The following is a 12,535-nucleotide window of genomic DNA, read 5'->3' as shown; positions in this document are numbered from 1 at the left end:
TACCTTTGCCCAGTTAAAGGTTTTTTTTCTCCCTCTTGCATACAAAGGGGGCCAGCAGATGGTGTTTGCCATAATTCTCCTAACCATTGTTGCACACCATCGTCTGAAGCTCTTAGAAACATAACACACTGCTATTGTAAGGAAGCGCAGCATCCTAGCGCCTTTTTGGGAGTTTTGGAGAAATTACTATTCCTTGTCGACGGTTCCTCTGCTCCTTTGAATGTCTGATGCAGTCTTCTGATGGTGCTTCTGTCAGCCAGAACTAGTGTGTACACCTTTTTTCATTTCCCTTCTTCGTGCTGGGGGATATGCATTCTTGACATGCTGGGCACCAACATTTCTTTATTCTTTTACACCCGAGTGCTCTGCTCTTGCCCCTACGAGTGTAGATCCCATGGCCTATGGTACCGTACAAACTCCGCTTTGAAGGTGGGTTCTGCAGAGAGGGCCTGGCAATTTCCTTCTGTGCTGTTTACAGACTCGTGAGCGGTGCAAGTCAAACTTGTCTACTTACTGTGCCCTTGGTTAATGGGTTGGGAGATGAGATCCACTGCGGTACTGCTGGTTGGTCATCAACCACATGTTCGCGATTTGAAAAAGGAAGACACAGCCCTGTAAAACAGCAAGACCGAATGTCTGTGTGAACTTCAGCCATTGGAAACCATCTCGTACAATGTCCCTATTATGAAGAAACCAAGTACTGCCCTATTGAATTCTCTAGAAAGATGCTAACTTGGCGAAGGGTGAACATAAGATCCGGAGCTTCATTGGACAAGAACTAGATGGTAGAAAAGTCAACCAGGCCTGTGACGTCCCCCACATAACAAAATGTTTGAGGCATGGGAGCTGTAGATCACATGCTTTTGATACTCCTGCCATCTAGTGTTGAGTCCAGATGTTTGCAAGTTGTCTTTCTTCGTAGAAGTCTTTCCAGTCACAAGGTAGGTGACTCATCCTTTCAGTGATAGTGCGCATGGGCATCAACTCCATTGTCAGATTGTTTTCTTCCGCCATCAGGATCGGACGTAAATTGCTGCGCTCCGGTTTGATGCAGTTTCTCTGGTTTCCCTTGGTGCGCAAGACACTCACCCTCGACAGTATTTTTTTCGATCGCGTAATCCCATTCTCCGCGTATCATATTTACTGAAAAAACCCTCTTTTGATCGGATAGCTCATGGAAGGCGTCGGTCCGCCTTGCAGTGGATGGAACGGACTCCATTTAAATTCTACCCTCAGTGCCACGCAAAGTTTCTGCGCATCGACTCACACAAACTGTGCAACCTGTGCTTGTCTCCGGAGCGATGCGTGTAAGGCTTTCCGATCGAAGAAAACTCTTCACGACCGTCTGGCTCGATGTCTCGACATGCAGAGCCAACACACAAGTTCCATTCCGGCCCTCTTCGGAGAAGAGGCAGGACAAGAGGCCGGAGACGCCATGGGAGCGGAGGAGGAAAAAGACCCGATCTCCATCTCAGACTACGGCTCAGAGGGGGAGGAAGACCTCACACAAGGGCAGCATACCGGGAGTACAGATCCTCCCTTGCCCCAAAGTCCACCTCAGCCCAAGAAGGCGGCTCCGGTCCAACCCCTGCCTCCGTGCCTCAGTCGGTACTGAGAACATGTTTCCAAGGCCCCGTCCTCCAGCTCGGCCCCGAAACATACCCAAAAGCCTTCTGGCTCCAAACAGAGCAGTTCGAAAACAGCCACCGAGCCGTAACCTTCGGAGTCAGGCTCTGCCCCACCCCCTTAGACGCCGAAAACGTCAGATCCCAAATCAGCGGCATCCAAAGCCCCAGCTCCCAAAATACCGGCACCGAAACAAACTGATGTGCCGATTCCAGCCAAAGAGCAACATTTCACTGCTCCTCCCTCCAAACCGGATCTGAAACAGCAGGAGCTATATATTCACCCAATAACTGGACATATTACCACAAAGGTGACAATAAAACGCAAACCTGAGACAGAAGAGGTCTACCACATTCCTTTAAAAAGGAAAAATGTCGGTACTAATCCTCCTCCTTCCATCACCACCTTCTCAGTTTCAATCATTACTAATTTCACCTGAGCACTCGCCGCCACATACACCTGAAGATCAAGATGATTAGGGTGGGGCTGGGGACAATGAGCCAATACCTGCAGATCCAGGGACAGATTACTCTTCTAGCGGAACACCTCCCAGAAGTGAGCAATCAGATTGCTGATCTCCAGAGAAGACAGCGACAGAAAATACACGAATAGAAACTTCACCCTCAAGTTCTCCCATATTTTCAAAGTTGACTATTTCCTAAAACCTTTTTGCCACACACCAAAATGTCCAAACTTCACCTCCAGGTACCCACACCCGCACTCCAAAGGCAATGCACTATGGATGAACTGGTCAGGGATATTTGCTTACGCTTTTCCACCTCTCCCACTCATTCCATGAGTGGTTCGGAAACTCAGGCAAACATCCCTCACACTGATCCTAGTAGCTCCCACATGGGCCCGTCAACCGTGGTTCACCACCCTGTTGGAGCTGTCACTAGTTCCACATCAAAAGTTGCACCTCACATAGTCTCCTCACACACAGCCATGGAGAAATCAGACACCCAGATCCCAAACCACTGAACCTCGCGATCTGGCTCCTGAAGTCAATTTGGTTATCTAAATCTCCCACCAGACTGTGTACATCTTCAGAGGCCAGAAGGCCTACTACAAGAGCCTGTTATGACGCCAAATGGAAACGTTTTGTTATCTATTGCAATAACATCATCCATCCTCTTGATGCTTCAATACAAAATTAAAATGTGTTACCTGTTAAACTTCAACTAACTTACACTTCTATCCAACTACATCTCGCTGCAATAGCTGCGGATCTACAAAATAGGCAACATTTATTGCTTTTCAGAGTGCCAGTAATCAAAGCTTACATGGAAGAATTATACCGCCAAGACTTCCACCTGCTCCAGTTTGCAATCTTAACCTAGTTCTCACAAGGTTAATGGGCCCACCTTTTGAACCCATGCACAAATGTAAGCCACAGTTTCTCTCCTGGAAAACTGCTTTCCTCGTTGCAATCACTTCAGTGAGGAGAGTGGGTGAACTACAGGCACGATCAGTCAGTTGAATTACCGGTATTCTTTTCCTCCACCTGATTCTGTGGCAGAACGAGCTCTAGACACCATAGATGTCAGAAGAGCCATTTTATATTACATTGAAATAACTATCTTTTCGTAAGACTAAACAACTTTTTGTTGCTTTTGCACCACCACGCAAGGGCAATCCCATATCCAAGTCATGTATTGCCAGATGCATTGTTAAATGCATTCAAACTTGTTATGCAAAAGCAAAGGGAACATTATCATACCCCCCAAAAGCGCATTCCACTCGCAACATAGGGGCTATTACGGCTTTCTTAGGAAACATCCCCATAGTTGACATTTTAAGCTGCAACATGGCCTACACCGCACACATTCACCAAACCCTATTGTGTAGATGTGTTAGCGAGACAACAAGCTAATGTGGGCCAGGCAGTACTTAGAACACTATTTCAGACAACTCCAACAGCTACAGGTTAGCAACCGCTTTGGGAGAATAATGCTGTATAATCTATGCAAAGCATGTGATCTACTGCTCACATGCCACGAACGGATAATGTTACTTACCCAGTAAGCATCTGTTCTTGCCATGTAGTGCTGTAGATTCACATTTGCCCACCCGCCTTCCCGGGTACCTGTACACTCTTACTCTATATACATACGCATGGACATCTTTATTCTTTACCTACTAACTCCATTCTCACTCTCTGCGGGAAAACAATCTGACAATTGAGTCGATGCCCATTCTCACTATCACCAAAAAGGAGTCACCTACCACGTGAGTGAAAATACTACTGCGAAGAAAAACAACTTGCAAACATCCGTACCCAACACTAGATGGCAGGAGTATGCAACGCATGTGAATCTACAGTTCTACATGCCAAGAACAGATGCTTACTAGGTAAGTAACGTTATCCTTCTGGATATAATACTAAGTTGCAGTAACATAATATCTGAATAAAAGGGGACCCTATGGTGACTGTCACAATAGGTTTCAGAGCCCAACAAAAGAACATTCTGGAATGCCTATTGTTGGCGGGGCTCTACTGGGTAAAGCGCACTTTGTGGTTTTTTTTTTGTTTTTTCTTTTGCTTTCCCTCCACACTTGTCTGCTTCAAATGAGTTGAGGCGATCCTTAGACTTAAGTATGAGCACCAATTGACTGCAACGGGTGACTTAAAAAAAAAAAGAGTGGTTGGTTATGTTAGACCAGCAATAAAGAGGTCACCGCTGATGTAATTGTGTTGACACTTTACTATAATACATAACCTATATAGCTATAAACTAAACCACATATTCAGTTATAAAGTAACCATGTTTGCAAGCAGAAAATACGTTTGGTAAAAAGCTGGGCAATATTGCTGTTTGATAAGAGACATTTAAGACCTGCAGCAACTTTATTGCTGAGAAAGTTAAACAATAGTCGCTGGATAATTTTGAAAGTCTGATTGCAGGATTTCACACAGGTTTCTTTTTCAGAGGCAATCTGGGGCGGACACTTTGCATCAAATGGACCTACTGGGGCTTCATTGTTGTCATTGCCAGAAAGCTCCTGGGTGGGGTTGTCATTGCCGGAAAGCTCCTGGGTTGTCATTGCCGGAAAGCTCCTGGGTTGTCATTGCCGGAAAGCTCCTGGGTTGTCATTGCCGGAAAGCTCCTGGGTTGTCATTGCCGGAAAGCTCCTGGGTTGTCATTGCCGGAAAGCTCCTGGGTTGTCATTGCCAGAAAGCTCCTGGGTTGTCATTGCCAGAAAGCTCCTGGGTTGTCATTGCCAGAAAGCTCCTGGGTTGTCATTGCCAGAATACTCCTGGGTTTAGCCTTCGGTAAATCCCCAACGCAAGATAACTGGAATTTGCAGTTTTACCCTTTACGGCATAACCCCGGAAGAAAGTCTGTCCGGCCTACGCAGTGCAAATAACCAGGTTTAGGCTTGGGACCTTTGTTCACTAAAAATGTGTGGGCCCAAGTAGCCTATTAGCAATTAAGAATTTTTCAACTCATTGTATGTGTTAGTTTAAAATATCTTTTCTGTCTTAAATTTAACAAACTGTATTAAACTTGTACAACTGGTTGAAAATAGCTGCACAGGATAATTGAGTGCAGAACTAGAGTGCAATTGGTGAAGAATGTCTTTTTTGACAGATGAAAAATTAAGCACAAGAAAATGTTATACATTACTGCGTATAGGAGAACATATTACTTTTTCTCGTATTACTCCTACCATCTGTTGAGTAACATTCCTCACAATCTTGCAGTTCTTGCCCCCAGGCTCGGGTGCCAGGTTTGGAGAGGTTTGTCCTTGTCCATACCCATAAGTATTGGGTCGTGTATAGCTCCAGGCATTAGTCAGGTTTTTTGTTTCACTTTTTGCTTTCAAATAAATCTTTACTTCATCAGTTTTTCTGTTCCCACGTTAATCTGTCAATTTGTCTTTCTTTTTACTCCACCGACACTCATTGAGCTTACAAATGAGGCGCTCTCTGCATTGCTGTGGGCATCAACACTTGCATAACCCAAAGAAGTGCTCACATTTAAGTGAGGTTATTGTGATTGGTGCCTAACTTGGCCACATGCTCATCAGCATGTCAGTCCAGCGACTGAGTCCAGGTGCACTGTACGGATAAGAACAGTAACAGCAGTGACCTCACAAGCCTTTCAGAGGTCAGACTTGTACCATACATCAACTGACTCCCCATTATTAGCAGACCCCCCAAAAAACCTAGACCAAGGTACTTTCTTTCATGGCTCTTGCTCCCTCTGTAGCACACACTCTGAGCTTGAAGGACCACAGGGTGCAGCAGCGCTACAGAAAACTGAGGCATAACTTCTCTTGATGTATTTAGCATGCTATATTTGACCTAATGTACTTTAAATGTTTTTCCCCTACATAAACACACTCTCCGTTGCACATAGACTTGTTATACCTTTCTAAAGTATCACTATGGTGCCTGTGGGACGTGTCCATGTTTAACAAAACCCTTTAATGCAAATATCTGAACTGAACCTCTTCATGCTCAAATCAATGCATCCAATTTTACAGAAGCTGTCGTAAGGCTCAAAGCTTGCAAGTCTGGCAAGAATCCTTTATAAATCGGCCCCTATTAGCTTCCTTATGAGTGTGCTCCTTCAGGGCTAAGAATAAGTTTACTTTAACTGAGAATCTCAAATTGTTGCCTCTTTACGGTATTTGCAATGAAGTAGGTTGAAGCTAGTCGCCCAACTGAGAGTATAAAGTAAACTGTGTGTAATATCAGTTGTTTTTCACAGCTGTAATGAGACCCACCGTGGGAAGTTCACTATGTTTCGGCAATGTTTTACTTGCCAACGAAGAGCTGCCCAGTGGTTAAAAGAGTTGGTGTTTAACGTCGTTCTGATATCACAAGGTGTAGAACATCAAGTTCTTACCCCGTTTCATTTTTACTACGATTCACAGCTTTTAGTGAATTAGTTTACAGATTCAGCCAAAGCTGAATTTTATGTTTAGATTTCTTTATTGATTTAAATGACATAAACAGTCTTCAATAACAGAACAAATAGGTACGCTTATTTGAATCTTACGAGACGTAGGGTAGGGCACAGATAGACTAAAACATTACATCGCTGAAACCTCCCTCCCCCACCCCCCAATGTGGTTCCCTGTATCTGCATCTAGTGTGAATATGTGGATCTACTTTCGAGTCAGGGTGCTACTGATGGGGGGCTCGGTGAGCCTTAGTAGTCGAAGGTATTTGGACATGTGAGCTCCCGAAATTCAGTAGTAGTGACGGGAATGGTTTCTAGAAGTCTTGAAATGAGGCTCCTTGATTGACAAGGGAGAGAGAGAGAGAGATCCTCTACATCCCCAAGGTGTACCACAAACAGTGGAGCCACCCCGGATGGGTAGGGAGAACGCCTGTCCCCCGGTGAGACGAAATATTCTGGAGAGCGGCTCCTTGCGCCAGGGCTATCTGGCAGCCTCCTCATGACTTGAGCGGGAAGGTGAGCGCGTTGGGCAGTCCCAGCAGGGTGTAGGATGGAAAGCGAGGGAGCGAAGTGGCAAAGTGAGCATCAAAGTCATCCAACACCTGTGATCAGGAGCTCGAGATAATAGAGCACTCCCATAATAGACGAGTTAGTGTACCAGGTGAGCCGCAGGCTCTCCACAACAGAGGATCCCGAGCTGGGTTTCCTCTGTGGAGTCTTTGAGGGGTCAGATACCAGTAGGTTACTATTTTTGTTGCAGCCTCTGTGCTGGCGACATTGCATGCACTGTGACGTGCTCTATAGTATGTCTCGCCACTCGACCCCCACTCCCCGATTGTCTTCTCCCCGGTTCCCTTTCCCTTCTCTTTGGACCTGGAGATTTGCCCGCCCTGGGAGCAGGCTGTAGAGTTCCGTTATAAGGCGAGAATCTGAGTGTTTGGTCACCAACCCCTTCTCGAACGGCGTGCGGTGTCTCTGTGCTTTGTTGCAAACTGCTGATTGCAGTACCCAGTGCCTGATCTGGTGATGGTGAAAGCGCTCAGTTTTGGGGATGTTCTGTTGTGTGCGGAAATCTTCGAACGTCGGAGGACCATCCACATCAAAGAAGTGGCCAATAGACCTGCGGCCCTCTCGGGACCATTGATTAGAAGTCTCCGTTGCGAGCCCCGGTGTGAAAGCGGGGTTATTCACAATGGGGGTCAGCGGCGAGGGAAATATCGTTAAGGCTTTGGGCGTGGCTACTCTATCCCGGACCCTTAAGGGGGCTCGAGTGACCAGTGAGGGATGGAGGTTGCTCGGGGAGCGCCTCCCTGGGGAGGAAATGGATTCCCCCACAGGGACTGACAGACTATGGCCCTGTCCATGAAAGGCCAGTGCTTCTCCGATTCAGGGCGCGACCACTCTTCGAGTACTCTCAATTGCACTGCCCAGTAGTACTCCAGATTTGAGACACCTAGGCCACCCTTTTTCGGAGATCTATAGCATAACTCCCTGTGTAGTTGGGGTCTCTTATCAAGCCATATAAAATGTTCCACATCGCGCTGTAGAGAGTGTAAAACGCCGGGGGAGGTTCTTACGGGAGAGTATGGAAAATATAATTGTTGGTAGGATTGTCATTTTAACCACTGTTAAGCGGCCTTGACAGGACATGGTGTGTGGCCTCCACCGTTGCAAATTTTCCAGCATGTGCTGTTGTAGTGCAGTATAGTTCAATGTAATAGTGCATTGTATGCTTGCAGCGAGCTGGAGGCCTAAGTAGGGTATTTCTTCTTGGGACCATTGTATTTGATAGTCGTGCCTCAATTCCACTACTTAGCATTAATTAGGAATATATTAAGGGCTTGCGATTTGTGAACGTTACCCTAAAACCTGCCGCTTGAGAAAATTGTTCCAGCTCAGTCATAAAAGCAGGGAGAGAGACTATGGGATTACCCAGCGTTACCACTAAATCTGCTTTTGAACTAATTTTGTGTTCCTCTCCTCCGAAGCTCATCCCTGTTATTATAGAGGGTTGTTGCGGATCTTTTGGGCCGTTGGCTCCATATAAAGAGCAAAGGGAAGCAGGGAAGGAGGGCATTCTTGCCTTGTACCTTGCTGAATGGCAACAGTTTACTCGGACTGATGCCATTGGTTTGCCAGCCCAGGAATCCATCTGGGATGCCAAAGTGTCTCAGGGTCGCCTCTAAATATGTTCAGTGTACCCTGTCGAACGCTTTTTCTGCGTCAATGGAGAGGCTCATGCGTTCAGTGTCAAAGCGCTGCGCTTTATCAGTGATGTGTAGGAGGCGCTTTGTGCTGTCAGCGCACTGGCGATTGGGCACAACCCGCCTGGTCTATCAAACCTGGGAGAAGAGGGGGACAGATGTTGGGCTAAGATCCATGTTAACAATTTAAAGTCTACATCAGTAAGATAGATTGGCCTTTAGGAGACGCAGTGGCGTTTGTCTCTACCAGGCTTAGTTATCGCTACGACCGATGCCTCGAGCATTGTTGTTGGGAGTGGGGAAGAGATTCAAATGGAATTGTATACTCTCGTGAGTATCAGTGCCAATATGGGGCAAAATAATTTAGAAAGAAGGGAGGGAAAGCCATCTGGGGATTTAAGAAATTTCTTTCTTGAAATGACTGAGATCATTTATTTTTTAATCGGGGAATCGAGTGACTTGGCCTGGTCGGGTGTTAGTTTGGCAATATTTGCTTCCTGTGCATATTTGGCCGAGATGGCCCCGCATAATATTGGCAGAATGTTTCAGCGATGCCCTTGTCCTGTCCTAGCAGGATAGCCATTGAGATACCAGAAGCCTGCCTCTGTGCTCTAAGTCTGTTGGCTAATAGTCTGCCGCTTTTGTCCTTTCCCTTTGTAGGTATGCCAAAGTCGTAGCACTGCGTGTTCTGCCCTATCCAGATCCAAGTCTGCTAATTGAGCTTGGGCAGCCTCTAGCTGTCTCCAGATCCGGGGGGGGGGGGGGGGGGAGCGCGCCCGTTCTCTGGTGTATACGCTCCAGCTCCTGTACTTTTCGTGTGAGATGGTCTCTTTTCTGTGGGAATCTTATTATCCGATGAGGCGATGGCGATAAATTCCCCCCTGATAACCGCTTTTAGGGTGTCCCATAGGATAGCAATGGGGGTTGAGAAGTGTCATCCGGTGAGGTGATCTAGATATCTCTCAAACCGCCCTGTGTAGGAAACCCTCCTGCCCCCAATTTGGAGCAGACACTGAGCCTGGTGAGATTGTGAGAACCACATTGGAAGGTGTGGGCCAGCAACCTTTCCTCAAGCTCTGCTGGTTTAGGTTTAAATTGTTTTTTTTTTTTATTGTATTTTGTTCACATCCATTTTGAAGACATCACATTTTGTTGTATCCAACAGCTATACATTACATCCTTTATCTCACCTTTTAGCTGCAGATGCATATTAAACCATTCATCGAATAACGTGGTAGTGTATTGATGATAAATACTGTCTGTTGTAACCCCAAGCAATAACAAACTTTAAAACCACCCCCCATATCCCTCCCTCACCCTACCCGGGTATTCTCATTTCACCTATCACTATCAACAGGTGTACGGCGATGTATCTAGGATGGATTCCAATGTGCGTTGTGGGTCTTAGTCTGTACTCGTTAGTCTAAGGAGGCGGAGATATTTCGGGCACGTGATTTCATTAAATTCCGATGCTAGAAGGGTGAGGAATGGCTTCCATACTTCACTAAATGTATCTTCAGAGTTTGCCAAGGTAGAGTTGATTCGCTCCATCCCCCAGAACATACCATAATCGGTAGAGCCACCCCAGATATGTTGGCTTTGTTGGTGTCCCCCAATGTAATGTGATAAGATGTTCTGGAGTGCGGCCCCCAATGCTATGCCTGTCTGTCTCCCACTACGATATTTTAAGGGGAATGTCAATGGGTTAGGTAATCCCAGTATAATGTAAGCCGGAAATCTTGGGATCTGCGTATCAAACTGCTGTGGGCAATCTCATCTAATAACTTGGACCAGTAAGATGCCAATATGCTACATTCCCATAGTATGTACAACAGGGTACCGTCCTCCCCACAACCCTGCTAATGTCGGACTTCTATCTGGGTTTTCTTTGAGCCGCATTGGTGTCAAGTTCCAATACGTTGCTGTTTTGGTAGTGGTCTCAGTACTAGAGTAATTTTGCGCTGTATGCCTGGCCCTATAATATATTTCTCCCCATTCCTTACTTGATGAGTCCCTTCCTGTCTCCTTAGCCCAGCGTTTGACTAGGTGTGGGTTGCGTGGGGGTGGGCTGGCGAATCATGACATAGAGTTCGGAGGTTAGTTTCTTATCATTGCTCTTTGTGACTTACCATTTTTCATATCTCGTTAATTTTCTACTGGCTTGCGAATGTATGTTGGGCTGGAGTAGCCAGTCTCGTAACTGCAGGTAATGGAACCGTTCTGACTCCGGCAGTGAGTAGTCTTGACTGTGTTCAAGTCTCCCCCCACTAACGTCATAATTGCCTGAGTGTCCGTGACTTCTACAATTGCTGCTTTCAAAAACCTTTCCTGACCGGAGCTAGGTGTATAGATTGAACCAGTCACTATGGTATGTCCCCCAACTGCAAGTGTGTAAGCTAGTAGTCTCCCTTTAATCTCGGCCACCTTATCTCTAACTTCTCCTCAGAAGCGCTTTCTAATTAAAATGGCCATGCCCGCCTTCTCCCCAGAGGAGGAGAAAACTTGTTGGGGGAACACTTGTGACTTCAGGCGAGGCCAATCTTTGGACAGGAGATGTCTCTTGTAAAAGACAGATGTCTGCTTCAGAGTTTTCTAGGAATGAAAGAATGCCCCTCATTTTGATGGGGTTGTTTAGACCCTTCACTTTGAGTGTAAGGATCTTCAACAGACTAAGTGACATTGTTGAGGAAAAAGAACCGCACTAGACTGGGCCATGTCCGCCTCCCTTGTATCTTGAATCATCTTTTCCTGTTAGTTGCTTCGCCCATATTTAAACCTGTATGTCTTCTGAGAGCCGTTCCTTGTGAATACCGCTAGTCCGCGTGTCCCAAAGATCCCACGGAGTTGGGTGCATGGTGTGGCCACCTACCCCCCCACCCCCCCCCCCCTGCCGAGCTCAATTTGGTGCAGTTACCTGTCCCCCTGCAGACTCAGTTGTCCTTGCGGAGGTCTTCTCCGAAGTCAAGGATTTTAAGACTGCTTGTTGCTCTTGTGCTGTCATCGCCAGGTCTGGTTTCATCGCAAGTTCCATGGTTTGACCTTTGCGGACTCACCCCCACTTTTTTCGGGGGGATCGTGGCCCATCCTCTCTTAGCCTCATCTTATTGTGGATGTTCTATGCCCAGTACCCTGCATGTTTCCTGTAGTGACCTGAGTTGATGCAGTTTGCCCTCCCACTGAAAAATTAGTCTGAAGGGATAGCCCTAGGAGTATGCAATTCCCAAGTTGTGCAGGTGTGTTGTTGCTGGACGGAATTCTCTTCTTTTGTAACGTTATCAGTGCCAAGTCCTGATAAAGCGCGACGGGATGACCCTGGTATTTCAGAGGCTGTTTGTCTCTGGCTTACCTTAGGATGAACTCTTTCCATTGAAAGTCTGGCAAATAGGCTAATATGTCCGGCGGTGGGGCCGGAGCCCGTGGCTGCAAGCCTACCATATGTGCACGCTATATTTCAATTTCAAAGTCTGGTGGTGCCTCCAATATGTCCCTAAATAAGTCTTGTAGGTAGAGCGTAATGTCTGGGCCTTCTTCCTTGGAGGGGATCCCTTTCACTCTGATGTTGTTTCTTCGAGAGCGATTCTCCAAGTCTTGACTATGGTGACCAGCTCGTCAACATTGTCTGAATTGTGTCCCATCGGTGTGGTGGGCGATGCAAGCTCTTCACCCATGCTCGATAATGGAAGTTTACCCAACATGTCTTTTAGTCCTGTGCTTCTTTACCCGTGCTGAAGGCATGTCCTCCTCCAACCTGCATGACACCCTTTTTAATGCCGGAGAATGTCCCACTATCTG

Source organism: Triturus cristatus, chromosome 12, assembly GCF_964204655.1.
Source record: "Triturus cristatus chromosome 12, aTriCri1.1, whole genome shotgun sequence".
NCBI classification, from domain to species: Eukaryota; Metazoa; Chordata; class Amphibia; order Caudata; family Salamandridae; genus Triturus; species Triturus cristatus.
Note: the sequence above shows the minus strand (reverse complement) of the source record.